Below are 14,486 nucleotides of genomic sequence, written 5' to 3'. Positions count from 1 at the left end.
TCTTTCAATCTTTAAAATGTTCTTCACATTCACACATCTTATTTTTTATGGAACCAAACATGGTTCTTTCGAATGGCATCGGTCAAGGAACCGTTTGTAGCACCTTTATTTTTAAGAGTGTTGCATTGTGAAATGACCAAGCAAAACTATTTTGTTTCAAGTCTCAAGGGACACAATGGATGATGCCTAATCACAGCCTCTATGCAAAGTACATCATTTCGTCTTACACAGCCAATTTTAAGTCAAGGCACAGAAGTATGCAGCCTAACTGAATTCGGTTACGCAGCCCTCCCACCAACACCACAATCACCAGTGACTCATAGAGCAGGAATGGTATAAGGAAATCAAGGCTGCATGACTGTTTAGCCAAACGTTTTTAATTCGGTGGACTAAGACATGTCTTATGAAGACATTAAAAAAAAAGCCCACCACTAGGACAGCTCTTTAACTTTCAATGTAGTTGGAGTCTAATGGCGTCAGACACCTTAACTGGAAAACCAACAGATGATGCCTAGTCATGGCCACTCAGCACCGATGAACCGATAAATGTGAAAATTAGGCAGGTGGATTAGAGGGGTAGAACCAAGGTGAAAGAGGGAGTACACAGCCAGCTCTACAGAGGAGGAGGTGCATGCTCTTATGTGACTTGGGTTTAAGCAGAAAACTGATGCCAGTAACCTGAGTGCTCTTCTTCAGTGGATGGAAAACAAACTCCTGGAGGCTTTGATTAACTCCCTAAATATTTAACATTTGGGACTCAACACACATGGCTCCTTCTGGGGCCGAAGAGCCAGGAGACGAGTGCTCACTCATTTTTCACACAAAGCTGTAAGAAATCAGTGCTTTCTGATGAAGCCACAAGGTAGAATAGCACCTACTCTACAACAGACCTCCATAGAACCGCTTTAACTAGAAATTATTGAAGGATATTCAGAATCCAAAGCAAAAACAGGCCTATAAAAGGATGAGAGCGTTGAGATTTAGGGTTGGCCAACCACCCACACGCATAACCAGAACATGTGATATCTTCCATTCTGTATATACAGAATACAGCAAGTTTCATCTGTTTGATGAGACTCAAGCTATCTCTGAGTGGCAAACTTCAAAGTAATGTATCTTTAAAACATGAGATAAACAAGTTTAAGCAAGATATCCTGAATTTTGCAAACGCAAAACTGTGTGTACACCCTTAAAGGGGACATATTATACCCATTTCCCAAGTCAACACATTTTCCTGGAGTGTTAATGTAACAAAGTTTTGGTCAAAATACCACAAGGATCAAACAACACAGCACCAGAGAACCCTCTGTGTAAACAGCCCTCTGGAGTGTGAGAGCTCAGGAGTGAGGAGCAGAATCTCTGTTTTTTAGCCAGTTTTGCTTGGTTCACTTTCTTCTCTGTTCTCATTTTTGCCATAAGGAATATGTACATTTAGTTCTCTCCACAGGCTATGTTGGTTTTGCTCCATTTAATCTTGTCTTTGTGATCTCACAAACATGCGGGTCCAGTGCTCTGATGGGAGAGACTCAGACAAGGATCAATTTTACGCATTTTTGATATATGAAGTACACATTTTATCCTAATTTGTGTTCAGAATTAGAGAGACCACAACAACATTGACTGTTATATTATTTTATTTTATTTTAACAGTTTGTGGTTGGAATGAGCTCCAGATCCCAAAGTAATGTGCTATGAATAAAGTTTCATTAATATTCAAATTTTAAAAAGGTCCAAACCATATGAAAACTGAGTTGTTTATATAAGAACCTTTGGTGCTAAAGAGGTTTAGTTCAAGTAACTGGAGACTTTTCACTGTTCCCACACAAGCCCAATAAAACCCCAAATGGATTATGGGTACTGGATGCTACATAAATACAAATATAACTTTTACAATAAGTCAGCATTTTCAGGAACATTATGTGGCTCTTAAAACATCCCACTTCATGTCACTGCTATCCAAAACAACCAGTTATTTCTAAAATGGCCACATTACGGGAAAAATATACTTTTTTACCTCCAAAATAAGTTGATATAGAGAGACTTTATGTCAAGTAAATCGGAAGTGTTTCCTTGCAGTTTCATGTAATAAATAAGGACATCTACTGTGTTCAAATGATGAACAAAAATGGACAAAGAGACAATATGCAAAATATAACCCTGTGGCTTTTTCTTTCTTTCTCCATTATGAAGAGCAAGCTTTATCTGACAGTTGCCAGGGGCTGAGCGTTTAACCACTCATCCAGTACATTGTTAGTGCGAGTGCATAGCAAATATTCCAAGAGCTAGAATTTGTTCCTTTTTCAGCAGTTTGGTTTGTATTAACCATTAACCAGCACTGTGTTTTGGAGTGAAAGTGTTTTGGGTAAAGCAACACAACACTTAAGCCAAGCGAATATCCTTCATGATGATTGCGGCTTGTTCACTGCAGACACGCTGGCACAGACTGACTATCACATTTCTTAACCTAGATACGAGGAGGTGAATCAGAGGTTCAGTGGTTAACTGTAACAAGTATCTAATCTAAGACTGCAGGATAAAACTGATGTTTAATAACGATTAACTATTGAATACAAAATGCTGGCATTTAATTAAAAAAAAAACACTGTAGAAATTATCCAAATTTATCTAAGATATCTGGAGCTTTGTTTTCATTAATAAAGTTGTGCAGAAAGTGAAAGGTTATCCCAGATATAATTGTCCAACCAAGACCTTGGTGCCAAAATTTGGTTTATTTAGTTTAACTCTGTTGTTATGATGCTAATGTTGTTAGCAAATTAATAATCATCCAACTCTTTTCTTTAATTTCAACTTCAAATAATTCAGACTTGACTGATTTATGACCCAGTATAATGTCCGTAAAGTAAACAGAACTTCAAGGTGTTGCTAAATGCAGCCATGTTTAACACCTGTTTTATTCTCTGTGAAAGGGACTTCGACACATGTTTTGTAAAATGGCATCCTGCTGTTTTTAGCTACATTGTGATGTTTTTTTCATATTTAACTGAGAGAGGTTTAGGGGCATATTTATGAAAAGATTATTGAAGATTACTCCTCTAACTGAATAAGAAAATTTTCATACAAATCATGTCAGGTTTGTTCCACTACTATGTGATTTAAGTGGAAACCTGGGTACATTTTTTTTTGCCAAATTATTCTTTTAAGAAAAGACCAAAAGGAGCCTGCAAGGCCAAGCTTTGCACTAATAAAAGATGCGTGAAAAAAACTACAAACCAATTCAGGAATACTTGCCATGCCACATATTTCTAAGGCTGCGGGAGAATAAAACTAAGAAACTACTCAACAAAGCAAAGGTAAATTTAATTAGATTTTTATGTGTTTATTCCACCTTTACCAAGCTCATCAGATAAAAAAAAAAGGTATTTTCTGACGGTGAAAGAACAAGAAAAAATTTTACTGATTTAAAAAGTGTGTCAAATTATAAACAGGTTTTCACCTGATCAAGTTACTAGATACTAGTCATAACTTGACTCTGATGCTATCATGCTTCAGGCAACACGGCTGTGTAGTACATGTTTGCATATGTGCTACATAATTGGGAGCTTGGGAAAATATATATATTTATTTATTATTTTTTTTACATTCTATAATTTCCAGTAGGCCAAGTGTATTTAAAGATTGTGAAGTAGTTCAGTTCAGGCCTGTGTCAACTACATATTTAATTAGCTAACTTTGTTGTATTTCTCCTCTTGTTCAACATTATCACTTGAGTAATATTAGCAGGCAATAGTAAGCAATCTCAGTAGGAAAACACCAAATATCTTGCATCTGAGTCACATTTCGTGAGTTTCCTGTTTGAATGGAGTTCAAATATTGACAAATATTAAAACTCTTTGGTGTCATAACCTTTCATTTATTCACCTCAGAAAGACATTTACTGACCTGCAAACCTGAATTCTGTACTTTAAATGTTCAAGCGATGGAGGAGATCTGAAAGAAATGATTTTTTCTGTCTTTGTCTCAGCTTACCACAGATATTAGAATTGGGAGCTGATGAAAATATCACATTTTTCCATGTAACCAACTGCCAATAACTACATCAGCTCAAAATTGTACAAAATTTGGAAATTATGAATATATGTATTTGAAACACTGCATCATATAAATATTGTGCTTTTCCAGGATACAGTAAATAAATCAGTGTGAGTGATCAGTCAATTCCAAACCTCCTTCTGATGCATCTAATTTTGTAGCCAATTGCTGACACTCATATCATCCTATATCCCCAATAAAAATAAAGACAGGTGGGCCCACGTAAAACGTCCTGGACGATGTATTTTCAGAGCAAATTTCCCCATCACACACATGCCAAACAAAGTTTCACTAAAAATAAACATGTGGGCCTCATCTCTAGGGCATTTTGCCATCCTTCTGGGAATGCACAACCATATGCTTAGCTACTCTTCTCCAGAGCTGTTTCCACTGTCTGTCACATGACACTCGGGGCTCATTAGAGGCGGCTCTCAAAGATCCACACCAAGCGGACAACAGCAAAATCAATGAGTCAAGTTCCGTTAGAAAAGTAGAGGATAATATGTTAAAGCATGAACACTAATAATTAGGGAGAAAATTCAGCTGGACTGATGATCAAATCAGCAATATGTTAGTCATCAGAAAGAATGGAGACAACATGACGGAGCCTGAACAGAAGCAAGTTGAAGGTAATTAACACCAGCAATTCAGGTCTTCTCAAGGTGAACCTACAAGGCTTTTAAATCTCACCTTTAAAAAAACAAAAGAGTGTATTTAGTGCCTACTGCCCTCCACCAAAAGTAGATTTCAGTGCTTTTGCAACTTTTCCTGGATTATGATTATATAAATGCTCAGACACAACATTTCCTCTCGTCTGTAAACTGTGTGGCTTTTGCTTAATGAAGAAAATATAATTAAGTTCTTTCTCTAATACATAACCCTTACTTGGTCTCAAGGCTGTAAATCATGGAGAGGCACAAAAGAAGGCAGACTGCAGGACTTAACGATTATACAACACAAAACAAGGCTTAAAGGCCTGGACACAGTTTTTTCCACTCAAACAAGAGTCCACCAGATTCCATGAGATTCCAGCTTGAAAAATCTGTTTCCAAACAACACTGAAATACCTGAATGAAATCCAGAATAGCCTAAAAAATTGTTGATTACTCAGCTGAATACTACCACATTTTACTACACCAAGAGCCGATTTGTTGTTCATTAAAGAACTTCTAAAGCATATTGTATTATATTGCATCACCAGTAAGGGCCTTTAAAAAGGCCTGCCAAAGCCTCATTCTGAGGAAGTAGGGGAGATTCAGACAGAACGGGGAGCTGCATTTTGGTACATGAAAAGTTATAAGTAAGTAATGTTATTCGGTTCTGTTTTAAATAAATTACACTTAATCAAACACTGGTTTGAATCCAATATAAACAAACAATTCCAAATCAAGCAACCTGTAGTCAATCTTAAGTTCAATGATGCATTCAGACAAAAGCAAAAAGGTCATGTTTATATCACCAGATGAACATGGTCATGACTCAGTTTTGTTATACTTTTGTATTAAGGGACAAACTAACACTTTCCGGCTAGAAACCAAGGTCAAACCAGGCCAATCTGGATGTGAATTCAACGGTAGCTGATTTATCCCTCTCAATTCCACCAGTTTGAATTCTGCAGGGCCCTAAACATAAATTAAAGACTTTAGAGGTATTTGAAAGGGGGAAATTACCCAGGTAGTCCAACAGGCGTCCAAAATACGCAGACCTTTGCCCTTGGAATCCCAGTTGTGGGAGATCCACTATAGAAAACTGGGGACTTTTATTCAAAACACATTGCTATTCTCCAGACGAAGTGCCAATTCCATAGCCATGGCTTTAGCTCTCCATGACTCCAAATTACCCCCTTGTTGTCCCTCTCAAGGCCTTAATTAATGTTTAGAGTGCACTGCAGTGTAAATACATTTTTAAGCTGATATTTTCAGATGCGACTGAAAGCCTGAGTTGCAGTAATTATACCATTACCATCTAATTTAGGTGCTGTAGTTAGTTTTGCTCATACTTTGATATGAGCAAAAGAATGAGAAGCTTGTAAACCCCAGCGAGGGGTTCGTTCTGGCCCCCTGCACAAACTTCCAAACGACTACAGCCTGACATTTATACTGTGCACAAGCATGCAGGCAAAACAGAGCGTGCGTTTGTTTGTTCATTACTTGGAGCAGCTGCAGAGCTCTCCTCCAGGTAAGACACGGCAAACTCAGCATAGAGGCATATTCACACGCCACTACACTACAAGCCAATAAGCCAAAAGGAACAGCTGCTTGCTTAAACCGTCACACCCTACTACTGACTACCCCACTCATTTTAAGAGTATCTGTAGAGCTGGTACGAAACTGAATATGGGGACCATTCACGCTAGTATCAGGCTTAGTCTCAGCCAAGCTCAAAATATCCAATAATAACGTCAACAATAGCAGCGACAGCAGCCAGCCAGCAGACCTTCACCTAGGATTACCAACAAGATTATTGCTTATGTAATGTGGGGACTGTTAGGCTACATTAAGGCACTGACCGAAGACACTATTCCACATGTTAGAATATACAGCCCGACAAATATATCATTTAGCAGATTTATGACTACTTTTATGTCCATTTTTGTGTCAAAATTTTATGTAAGTTAATTCTGACTTAATTTAATCATACGTTTTACTTTAAAAAACATACATCACCAACAACCGCGACCCTGAACTGCATAAGCGGTTACAGATAATGAATGGATGAATGAATGGCATCACCAACGTAAAAGCCCCATTCCCAGAACAGCTGGGAAGCTGTGCCAAATGTAAAGTAAAATGATCTGTCCTCAGAGAAATCCTGTTTGACCAACTTTACTCTGAATGTATTGGCCAAATAACAGGAACAATGTCAGAAGCAACTGTCTACGAGCTTTCTTTGACAAAAAGAGCTGATAAAAAAAATTCCATTAACATGACAAACGGAGGAAACATCTTTCAATGGCACCCTTGTGATCAGACCGTACACACTTCAGAAACACAAGTGAGGTGTCCAGCATGGCCTGTAAAACTGAACTCTTACTGAGTTTAACAGCACCGATATCTCAGTGCAACTGTAATTCTCTGCGGTTATATTCTGGCCAATCTGTTTTACAATATCAAGATGTAAATAAATGACACATGTCGTGATGATGAACTAGTGCTAGACATGAACGCTGCTGCTACACCTATATAAAATAGCATAGCATCTTTTATTTACAACTAAAATGTGCTAGCCAGGTCTCTCCAAATCACAAAATGCTACCAAGCTGGAAAGAAACTAACCACCACATCTTTTTAAACTGCTCCTAACACAATATTGGAGCGCAACACGCTTATATTGGAGAACACTATGTGCCCAGTTCTGTTATGCTAACAAACAGACACTGGCCTTGGCTGGCATAAAATTAAATTACAGGGAGGAGGGATGGCCACCATACTCACCCAGAATATACCAGCTAGGCTGTCTTGGGGCTCCTGGCAGATGTATCACCAGAGATAGAACTCACAATGATATGGCCAACACTTTGAAAGTTTCAGTGCATAAATTATTAATTTATAAGTGGGGAAAATATTAAAAAAGACTATAATATTAATACTGCTGACAGACATTTAAGACAGACTGGCTGACAGACATTTAAGATAAACTACTGGAAAGAGGTGTGTTTATTTAACCCAACAATGGGGCTTTCAAGTAAGACAAAAATTATACATAGAAGGTGATCACTTGGTGATCACATACTATAAAGGTATATACGTATAAACACATAGACAGAATAAAAATCACATAACCTAACATAACCTTTTCCTCTTCCTTGTTTCAAAACGTGAGTGTGCTATTATCCTACACATTACCTTTACACTACACTTCACTCTTGCATTAGGGTAAACAGTAGAGTTTGTCAATATGAAATAAACACAATTTACTGGACCATCACTGCTTGAAAGTCCATTTTGGGTTTGGAACAGGTTGCAGAACACTGGTCTGTATTTCACTGTTCATAAGGCAACACGTCACATAAATAATCTTTAACGACAAGTGGCATAAACCTACTGAAACATTCAAAAATGATTATTGCAACTAGCAGCAATATGCTCCCATATATGTTTATTAGAACACAAAGAGGAGGTACAGTACTGCAATAAATCATATCAATCAATAAAAAAATAATATATCTGTACGAATATGATTAGTCTGGTAGTGTGATATTGCTAACCAAACTGATAATCCATTCAGAAACCCTTCTGTAAAGTTGGGTGATTGTAAAGTGGTACTCCATCCATCCATTATCTGTAACCGCTTATCCAATTCAGGGTCATGGGGGGTCCAGAGCCTACCTGGAATCATCGGGTGCAAGGCGGGAATACACCCTGGAGGGGACGCCAGTCCTTCACAGGGCAACACAGACACACACACATCCACACCTACGGACACTTTCGAGTCGCCAATCCACCTACCAACGTGTGTTTTTGGACTGTGGGAGGAAACCGGAGCACCCGGAGGAAACCCACGCAGACACAGGGAGAACACACCAACTCCTCACAGACAGTCACCCGGAGCGGGAAAGTGTAAAGTGGTACTGAGCTAAACAAATAGCCAGTGACAACACCTTCTGAGCCACTCATAAACTTCGTTAGAAATTACTGATATTTATTAACTCATATTAAAACAACACTTAACTATATCACCCTCAGTGTACTCCACATTTAAATAAAGATTTAAGGGCAAAGGCTTACTGAATTGAGTCATTAATACCTCCTTTCAAACCATCCATAAAACATTTACAAAGTTCTAGCATTTTTTCACCTCATTTAAGACCATTTCTAATGAACATATAAACGTGGCCTTGATGTAAAGTTGTACTGGCCTAATTATGCATCATTAGTAAATCCTTATGATGGTCTTTAAACACTCCTCTGCACAAAAAACTAGATTTAGCTCAAAGGAAAAGTGAGCAAGAGATGGAGGGCTGTAGATAAGGACAGAAAGCAGGGGAAGCCAGTTGACACAACTCCCCACCCACGACACCAGAACACACACACACACACACGCACACACACACACACACAACCCCTATCCTTCCTCCAGGCTCAAACACATCAGCCATGCCAGGAGAGAGAATGACAGCAGTGTCATTTTCACGTTGTATACAGTATACAAGTGTGGGCACGCGGTTCACCCGTTTGTGTTGATTTTCTAAGTCAATTTTAGGCAAAACTAGTTTTATATTTTATTTATTATTATGGGAAAAAACAGTGCCTATGCTAATGTTATGACACTTTTTATAATGTTAACGTTATTTCACAATATTTCCAACTCTGCAAAACAGTAGACAATGATACAGCAGAGTTTTAAAAGGACGTACGATATATATGTCTCAATGGTAGACTTAATTGTCAAATGAAAACAATGGCTTCATTTCACGTTGAAAATCAACAAAACCCATCATAACCTGGGGCCCTGTGCTCTTTATATTGGTTGTATTATTGTTCCCCAAAGCTATATTCGACAAATACATGAAACAGCGACGAAGGGAGAGCGTAATTGTTTATATGTTCAACTAAGAAAATCACCAAATACGCCATTTGCGCGTGGGGGCTCAAACTTCTAAATTAAACGTCTGAATACACGCACCCCCCACACTCTCTCACATTCACACTCTCTCTCAAGACTTCATAAGTAAGAGAAGGGGAGTTAACGTTACCTTTGCTGTAGAAAGAGTTCGGAGAACGGAGGTCGAGTTCCGCGCTGAAGACCGAGCTGAAGTCCGAGGGCATCGCTCAGAGCCCGGACTCACCGTCAACAACACTCGTCTAAACACTCAACATCCACACGGTCCACACACACACCGGACACGGCGGGTTAGAACTGTTGCTAACACACAGAACTGACTGGTCACGGCCGTGTGTAGCGCCTACGTCTACGTGAACTGTGTTTGTGTGTGTGTTAGTGTTGAGTTGGTCTCGTGCTGCCCCGCCCACTCCACGCAGGCGCGTCACTGAGGATGAGCGGTGGGCGGGGCTGCAGTCACATGATTGACGTGTAAACAAACGAAACAGGAGCGCTATTCACTCCGAAATAGAGCAGGACTGGAATAGAGTACAGATCAGCAAACTGCGGATTCACCAGGCTTTAACCTCGGAGTCCATTCAGATGTTACCTGTTTAATAGGGCTTGCCTAACAGTTTAGACACAACAGTTTTGAACTAAGGACGCAGATAAAACGACTAAGAACCCGTGTCCAGAAAAATGAGTACAGACAAATAAAGGTTTTACTGTGTTATCATGTTTGTGTGGTCTGTTTATTTGCTAGAAGATGTAAATTGAGCTAATTAAGCACTCCGCACCATTGTCCCAAAGACAGTCTTAAACGGGCAAATTGAGATAGCCACGGTTTCATACTTCACAAACTTAAAGAACCAATCAAAGCCACTTGTGGGGTAAGGCTTTCAGGGTACAGGCAAGCTGTGGATACTAATGTGGAACTAATTGCAAATTGAAAATGTGTGCATGTTCTGAATTCATTTATAGTTGTAGAGTTTACATCTCAGCCAATTTTGAGGGATTTCTTACTTATAAATTCTATCATTTTAATTAACATTAAAAACATTTTTAGGAGCAGGGCCTCCAAAACAGCAATGTGGCAGGCAAGAGCCAAAATAGACAAAACAGTTTATAAACAAAGAAGGCAAGAGGTTTTCATTTAATTGTAATTATTATATGAACAAATATATTCCAAAAGCTAATAATTTAACTAATCAAGTAGCCAAATACACATTTTCTTTCTCTGTCTCTGTCCCGATCTCTCTCTCTTTCTCTCTCTCTCTCTCTCTCTCTCTCTCTCTCTCTCTCTCTCTCTCTCTCTCTCTCTCTCTCTCTCTCTGTGTGTGTGTGTGTGTGTTTCTGTGTGTGACAACTACTTTCCATCATCACAGATCCAGTGTTTACAATGATAGCACATGGTCTGGCAGTATTACAGTTGCCACATTGTCCAGGAAGATGACAGTTAAGTCACTACAACTACACCAGATTTCATCACTGACTGCAGGTGGCATTGCATAAGTATAAGAGAGAAAGCTCTATGAGGCAATTGTTTACCAACATGTGTAGAAAGATGTTATCATTTTTGTTGTAACACTTATTCAGGCAAAATCATACAAACAATGTTATATTATAGGGCTACATTCTGTTAAAGAAAGAGGGAAAAATATAATAATAATAAAAAGAAAAACCCAAACCCAACCCATGTTGTATGTTTAAGTGAAAGATTTAGAGATGCAATAGGATCATGAGTGGCATTCAAAAGACATCTTCTGCATTATGTTGCACAACTATGACCTACACTCATAGGTCAATGTAAAGTCTAATAAACAACTGGACATCAGTGTTATTCATTCATTCATTCATTCATTATCTGTAACCGCTTGTCCTGTTCAGGGTCGTGGTGGGTCCAGAGCCTACCTGGAATCATTGGGCGCAAGGTGGGAATACACCCTGGGGGGGGGGGGGCGCCAGTCCTTCACAGGGCAACACACACACACTCACTCACATAATCACACCTACGGACACTTTTTTTTGAGTCGCCAATCCACCTACCAATGTGTGTTTTTGGACTGTGGGAGGAAACCGGAGCACCCGGAGGAAACCCATGAGGACACAGGGAGAACACACCAACTCCTCACAGACAGTCACTCGGAGCAGGAATCAAACCCACAACCCCCAGGCCCCTGAAGCTGTTAGACATTTATGACATTTTCAGCTGTTAAATCACATTTATAATAATAATAATAATAATTCATTCATTCATTTTCTGTAAGCGCTTATCCAGTTCAGGGCCGCGGTGGGTCCAGAGCCTACCTGGAATCATTGGGCGCAAGGCGGGAATACACTCTGGAGGGGGCGCCAGTCCTTCACAGGGCAACACAGACACACACACATTCACTTTTTTTTGAGTCACCAATTCACCTACCAACGTGTGTTTTTTTTTGGACTGTGGGAGGAAACCGGAGCACCCGGAGGAAACCCACGCGGACACGGGGAGAACACACCAAACTCCTCACAGACAGTCACCCAGAGCAGGAATCGAACCCACAACCTCCAGGTCCCTGGAGCTGTGTGACACTACCTGCTGCGCCACCGTGCCACCCCAATAATAATAACAATAATAATAATATTAAAGAACAGAAACACCAGTGATATACCATCACGCTCAAATATATTTCTGTGGAAATGTGAACAAAATTAAAGTAGTATATTTCAAGAGAAATATGAATGAAATAATGATGTAATATTCTTCCAGAAAAAAATAATAATATTAGCATAATGTGTTTCAGTGTTGAGTCAAGAGGTGATGAATCAGAAACCCCTACCTTTATTATTTGTAGCAACACAAAAAGGTGGCACAGTGGCACAAATCTGATCACATAAGAGGAATGAATGAGAAAGGGTGTGTTTATATATTTTAACACCCTGTGTGTGAAATTAAATTGAGCTGCTAATTAACTACTAAACTGAGCTGCTAAGGAGCAATAAGGAGTGAAATGTAAGGAATGAGGACCCTGTGTTGTAAAAACAGTTTCACAAAGGCAAAACAAACATCATGGCTGCTTTATATATAAAAAACAATTTACAACTACCGCAGTAAAAAATTTTAAATACAATAAAAAAGGTCACAGTGCACATTACATGAAATCCATAAACTTGAGTCATTTTACATTCCACAAGGCTAAAAGAGGGCCTACAAAACCTAACCCTTTAATTCTGGTCTTAATTTTCATCATAGAAAAACTGCTACTTGTCCTCTAACCTATACCCCGCGGTCCATCATTGTTGCATTCTTTACTTGGTCCCACGTTCAAATGGACAGAGAGAATTTTGTCATAACGTCTGAGACTGATCAAATTAAATCAGTCTTGGAACTGGATTGCCTCACTGCATATTTTGAAAAGAATGAGTCTATTAGTTGTGAAAACTATACACAGTGTAATCCAGTGTTTCTTAATGTGGTCCCACTAACCAACACAGTTTCAACCATTCCCTGCTTCTGCACACGTGAGCAGAACTGGACTGATATTTAAGGAGTAAAGAACCACTATAGTCAACAGCAGGTGTGCTGACTCCAGACTCAAGCAGGTTTGGGCTGTTACACAACAATGACAACAATGAAACTGTTGTTTATTTTACAGTGATAGGATGACCTGTGATAGGATTCTTTACATGCCTTTAGGAAAAACATTTTGGATACATTTGTTTAGGACATTTATATATTTGATTTGTCCCATGCAAATTATGCAAATTGAAATTCACAACAACCAACTAACACCACAACCATTAAAGTCATGGTAGGTCTAGGTAGGAACACACCCTGGACAGGGCACCAGTCCATTACAGGTCACTACGCCCTGACGCAGTCACTACACACACTCACACCTAAGGACACATACTCACAGCCCATTCATATAGGTTCAATAATTTCTAATGAAAAACAAAAAATAGAATATGTGACAGTACAATACCAAGCATGGGCAACAGATGTGTAAACCCCAAATGGAGCCTTGGATTGAAAGGCCAACATCTAATACATTTGAGATGAATGACTTTCATGATCCAGAATGGATTATCCAACATTAACACCTGAACACACATGTTCCTGTAGCTCAGCGCATGTTCCATCCTCTAGAGCAAAGCCTCCATAAAAGATTAAAAGCTGTGACTGCAGTAAAGGTGTACAAAGTGCATATTAATGACCTTACTTTTAAAAGAAATCAGGAGCAGGTTTGACATACTATGTTGTCCTTTTATAGTACAATAGCAAATTATATCAACATAAGCTAATGTTACTAGGCCTCAAAGTAATAAAGGAAGGCTAAGAGTTCAGAGTAGTGTTACACAGGTACTCAAATTCACCCACATACTTTGGCAGCACAGTACAGTGGCATAGAAATCCAAAAATAGAGTTACAAATGCCCCACTGACTCAGCTCACGCACTTTGTCAATTAGCTCTGAGTTAATGAACAACAAGGGCTCAGTCAGCGGCCGCAGATTAAAAGGTCATTGCTCTTTCTATTAAAGAAAAAGTATTGACACCACAGGCTCTATTGTTTACGGTCTTGCCCTTGGTTGTAGTCATTTTTATTGGCAATCTGAGAATCAAATGATAAGCAGCTTTATAATCCTTTAACTACAGCCATAAAATGGACATGAAATTTGGCAAATTCTTTCCTTCATATATAGGACAGCCTCATGATGGAAGGTTGTACATCTCTGATGAAAATGATTTTAAAGTGATCCATTTTAAATATGATGCCTTCTCACAATAGCAGTGATCTTATTTCCCAGAATTAGCTTACATACATGAGTTGTGTAAAATTATGAGTATTCCTGCAAAATTATGAAGGTTCTGGTACATGTTCGAATGAATATAAATAGCCGCTATAGCTTACTG

The 14,486-nt window shown here is 38.9% G+C and overlaps 1 protein-coding gene across 3 annotated transcripts in view; it reads right to left on the bottom strand.

The window, feature by feature from the left end:
* Nucleotides 1-9,964, bottom strand: part of nfat5b (nuclear factor of activated T cells 5b) — a 42,985-nt gene extending 33,021 nt beyond the window's left edge. For all 3 annotated transcript variants that reach the window (XM_066647117.1, XM_066647118.1, XM_066647119.1), the window contains exon 1: nucleotides 9,746-9,964. The gene's annotated coding sequence lies outside the window, so the exon portion shown is untranslated. The remainder of the gene's footprint in view (nucleotides 1-9,745) is intronic.
* Nucleotides 9,965-14,486: the final 4,522 nt, after the last annotated feature.

Source organism: Hoplias malabaricus, chromosome 16 (genome assembly GCF_029633855.1).
Source record: "Hoplias malabaricus isolate fHopMal1 chromosome 16, fHopMal1.hap1, whole genome shotgun sequence".
Taxonomy (NCBI): domain Eukaryota; kingdom Metazoa; phylum Chordata; class Actinopteri; order Characiformes; family Erythrinidae; genus Hoplias; species Hoplias malabaricus.
Note: the sequence above shows the minus strand (reverse complement) of the source record. Positions and strands in the feature narration are given on the sequence as shown.